Here is a 5,303-nt window from a genome sequence, read left to right as displayed (position 1 = left end):
TCCCGGAACTTGGGAGATAATTCCCATTCCCGGGCACTCTAAACTAATTCCTGATGGCCTTGGTTTTCAGTGAAATGGACACAGCCAAACTCTTTGAACGTTCACTTTGGAGCTTCTGGGCCGAAATATAGCCCCACTTCACTTTAAGACTGAAAGAGTAGCCGGGACCGCCTTACGCGCATGGTAATTTTGTCGAACTTCGGCTTCATTTCCTGGGACTTGGGGGATATTTTCCAGTCCCGGAAGCTCTAAACTAACTCCTGAATGCCTTGGTTTTTAGTGAAATGGACACAGGTAAAAGGGGCGCACGCTAGGTTTCCAGGTTGTAGGCCGAAATATAGCCCCACTTTATTTTAAGACTGAAAGTGTACACGAAACCGCCTTAAGCGCATCGAAATTTTTAGCCACTCTGGCTCGATCTGCCAAAACTTGGGGGATATTTTCCAGTCCCGGGGACTCTACCCTAACTCTTGATGGCCTTAGTTTTCAGTCAAATGGTGACAGGTAACAGGAGCGCACGCTCGGTGTCGAGCTTCTAGGCCGAAATGTAGCCCCAGTTCATTTTAAGACTGAAAGAGTACACGAAACTGCCGTACGCTTGTCGTAATTTTAAGAAAGTATGGCTCAATTTGCCGAAACTTGGAGGATAGCTTCCAGTCTCGAGGATTCTAAACTTTCTCCTGATGGACTTCGTTCTTAGTGAAATGGACACAGGTAAAAGGAGAGCACGCTCGGTGTCGAGCTTGTAGAACCGAAATATAGCCCCACTTCATTTTCGGAGTAAACGAGTAGCCGAGACCGCCTTACGCGCATCGTGATTTTGAGCATCTTTGGCTCGATTTGCCGGAATTCGGGGAATATTTTCCAGTCCCGAGGACTCTATGCTAACTCCTGATGAACTTAGTTTTCAGTGATATGTACACAGGCAAAAGGAGCGCACGCTCGGTGTTGAGCTTGTCGGCCGAAATATAGCACCACTTCATTTTAAGACTGAAAGAGTAGCCGAGACCGCCTTACGCGAATCGTGAATTTGAGCAACTTTGGCTCGATCTGCCAGAATTTGGGAAATATTTTCCAGTCCCAAGGACTCTAAACTAACTCCTGATGGCCTAAGATGTCAGTGAAATGGACACAGGTAAAATTAGCGCACGCCCGGTCTCAAGCTTCTAGGTCGAAATATAGCCCCCCTTAATTTTAAGACAGAAAGAGTAGCCGAAACCGCTTTACGCGCATCGTGATTTTAGGCCACTTTTGCTCGATTTCCCGGAAGTTGGCGAATAATTTAAAGACCCGGGGACGCTAAAATAACTCCCGATGACCTTGGCTTGCAGTTTAATGAACACAGCAGAACATTCTGAACGCTCACCTTCGAGCTTCAGGGCCGAAATATAGCCCTACTTAAATTTAAGACTGAAAGAACCGCCGAGAGCTCGTTACGCGCATCGCAATTTTCACCAACTTCGGCGCAATTTACTGGAACTTGGGGAATATTTTCCAGTCCCGGGGACTCTAAACTAACTCCTGATCGCCTTGCTTTGCATTGAAATGGACAGAGCAAAACTTTTTGAACGCTCACTTTCGAGCTTGTGGGCCGAAATATAGCCACACTTCACTTTAAGACTGAAACAGTAGCCGAGACCGCATTTCGCGCATCGTGATTTTGATCAACTTCGGCTCGCTTTCCCGGAACTTGGGGAATATTTTCCAGTCCCGGGGACCCTAAACTAACTTTTGATATCTTTGGTTTGCAGTGAAATGCACACAGCAAAACTGTTTGAACGCTCACTTTCGAGCTTCTGGACAGAAATATAGCTCGACTTTACTTTAAGACTGAAAGAGTAGCCGAAACCGCCTTACGTATAACGTAATTATGACGAACTTCGAATGGATTTCCCGGAACTTGGGGGATATTTTCCAGTCCCTTGGACGCTAAGCTAAGTCCTGATGGCCTTGTTTTGAAGTGAAATGGACACAACAAAACTTTTTGAACGCTCACTTTCTAGCTTGTGGGCCGAAATATACACACACTTGACTTTAAGACTGAAACGGTAGCCGAGACCACGTTACGCGCATCATGAATTTGATCAACTTTGGCTCCAATTCCCGGGACTTGGGGGATATTTTCCAGTCCCGGGGACTCTAAACTAACTCCTGATGGCCTTGGTTTGCATTGAAATGGACACAGCACAATTTTTTGAACGCACACTTTCGAGGTTCTGGGCCGAAATATAGCCCCACTTCACTTAATACTGAAAGAGTAGCCGAGACCGCCTTGCTCGCATCGTGAGTTTGGCAAACTTCGGGTCGATATTCCGGAACTTGGGGGATATTTTCCAGTCTTAGTAACTCCAAACTAACTCCTGATGGCCTTGGTTTGCAGTGAAATGAACAGAGCAAAACTTTTTGAACGCTCACCTTCGAGCTTCCTGGCCGAATTAAAGCCCCTCTTTACTTTAAGACTTAAAGAGTAACCGAGACCACATTACGCGCATTGTGATTTTGACAAACTTTGGGTGGATCTCCCGGTACTTGGGGAACATTTTCCAGTCCCTTGGACGCTAACCGAAGTCCTGATGGGCTTGTTTTGCAGTGAAATAGACACAGCAAAACTTTTTGAACGCTCACTTTCGAGCTTGTGGGCCGAAATATAGCCACACTTTACTTTAAGACTGAAACAGTAGCCGAGACCGCATTTCGCGCATCGTGATTTTGATCAACTTCGGCTCGCTTTCCCGGAACTTGGGGAATATTTTCCAGTCCCGGGGACCCTAAACTAACTTTTGATAGCTTTGGTTTGCAGTGAAATGCACAGAGCAAAACTTTTTGAACGCTCACTTTCGAGCTTCTCGACAGAAATATAGCCCGACTTTACTTTAAGACTGAAAGAGTAGCCGAAACCGCCTTACGTATATCGTAATTTTGACGAACTTCGAATGGATTTCCCGGAACTTGCGGGATATTTTCCAGTCCCTTAGACGCTAAACTAAGTCCTGATGGCCTTATTTTGAAGTGAAATGGACACAGCAAAACTTTTTGAACCCTCACTTTCTAACTTTTGGGCCGAAATATAGGCACACTTGACTTTAAGACTGAAACAGTAGCCGAGACCACGTTACGCGCATCATGCATTTGATCAACATCAGCCCCAATTACCGGGACTTGGGGGATCTTTCCCAGTCCCGGGGACTGTAAACTAACTCCTGATGGCCTTGGTTTGCATTGAAATGGACACAGCACAATTTTTTGAAAGCACACTTTGGAGATTCTGGGCCAAAATATAGACCCACTTCACTTAATACTGAAAGAGTAGCCGAGACCGCCTGGCTCGCATCGTGAGTTTGACAAACTTCGGGGCGATATTCCGGAACTTGGGGGATATTTTCCAGTCCCAGGAACTCTAAACTAACTCCTGATGGCCTTGGTTTGCAGTGAAATTGAGAGAGGAAAACTTTTTAAACGCTCACTTTCGAGCTTCTTGACCGAAATATAGCCCTACTTAACTTTAAGACTGAAAGAGTAGCCGAGACGGCCTTACGCGAATCGTTATTTTGACCAACTTCGTCTCGATTTCGCGGAGCTTGGGGGATATTTTCCAGGTCCGGGCACTGTAAACTACTTCCTGAGGGCCTTGCTTTCCAGTGAAATGGGCACAGCATAACTTTTTGAACGCTCACTTTCGAGCTTGTGGGCCGAAATATACAGCCACCTCACTTTAAGACTCAAAGAGTAGCCGAGACTGCGTTACGCGCATCGTGATTTTGACAAACTTCGGCTCGATTTCCCGCAACTTGGGGGATATTTTGATGTCCCGGAGACTGTAAACTATCTCCTGATGTGGCTTGGTTCGCGGTGAAATGGACACAGCAAAACTTTTTGAACTTTCACTTTCGAGCTTCTGGGCCGAAATATAGCCCGAGTTCACTTTAAGAATGAAAGAATAGCCGACACCGCCTTACGCGCATCGTGATTTTGACGAACTTTGGCTCGATTTCCCGGGAAATGGGGAATATTTTCCGGTACCGGGGACTCTAAAGTAACTCCTGATTGCCTTGGTTTGCATTGAAATGGAGAGAGCAAAACTTTTTCAACGCTCCCCTTCGGGCTTCTGAGCCGAAATATAGCCCCACTTCACTTTAAGGCTGAAAGAGTAGCCGACACCGTCTTACGCGCATCGTGATTTTGACCAACTTCGGCTCGATTTCCCGAAACTTCGGGGATATATTCAAGTCCCAAGGAGTCTAAACTAAGCCCTGATGGCCTTGGTCTGCAGTGAAATGGACACAGCAATTTTTTTTGAACGCTTACTTTCGAAATTCTTCGCCGAAATATAGCCCCACCTCACTTTAAGACTGAAATAGTAGCCGAGACCGCCTTAGACGCATCGTGAATTTGACCAACTTCGGCTTGAGTTGCCAGAACTTAAGGGATATTTTCCAGTCCCGTGGACTCTAAACTAACTCATAGGCCTTGGTTTTCAGTTAAATTGAGAGAGCAAAACTTTTTGAACGCTCACTTTCGAGCTTCTGGGCCGAAATATACCGCCACGTCACTTTAAGACTAAAAGAGTAGCCGAGACTGGTTTACGCGCATCGTGATTTTGACAAACTTCGGCTCGATTTCCCGGGACTTGGGGGATATTTTGATGTCCAGGACACTGTAAACAATCTGCTGATGTGGCTTGGTTTGCGGTGAAATGGACACAACAAAACTCTTTGAACTTTCAGTTTCTAGCTTCTGGGCCGAAATATAGCCCTAGTTTACTTTAAGAAGTATAGAGTAGCCGAGACCGCCTTACGCGCATCGTTATTTTGACAAACTTCGGCTCGATTTGCCCGAACTTCGGCGATATTTTCCAGTCCCGACGAGTCAAAACTAACCCCTGATTCCCTTGGTTTCCAGTGAAATGAACACAGCAAAACTTTTTGAACTTTCACTTTCTAGCTTCTCGGCCGAAATATAGCCCCAGTTCACTTTAAGAATGAAAGAGTAGCCGAGACCGCCTTACGCGCATCGTGATTTTGACAAAAATCGGCTCGATTTCCCCGAACTTGGGCGATATTTTCCAGTCCCGAGGACTCTAAACTAAGTCCTGATGGCCTTGGTTTGCACTGAAATGAACACAGTAACACTTTTAGAACGCTTATTTTTGAGCTTCTGGGATGAAATATAGCCCAACTTCACTTTAAGACTGAAAGAGTAGGCGAGACCGCCTTACGCGCATCGTGATTTTGAGCAACTTCCGCTCGATTTTCTAGAATTTTGGCGATATTTTCAAGTCCCGGGGACTCTAAACTAACTCCTGA

This window comes from Orbicella franksi, chromosome 1, assembly GCF_964199315.1.
Source record: "Orbicella franksi chromosome 1, jaOrbFran1.1, whole genome shotgun sequence".
In the NCBI taxonomy this organism is placed as follows: Eukaryota; Metazoa; Cnidaria; class Anthozoa; order Scleractinia; family Merulinidae; genus Orbicella; species Orbicella franksi.
This window is presented reverse-complemented; position numbering follows the sequence as displayed.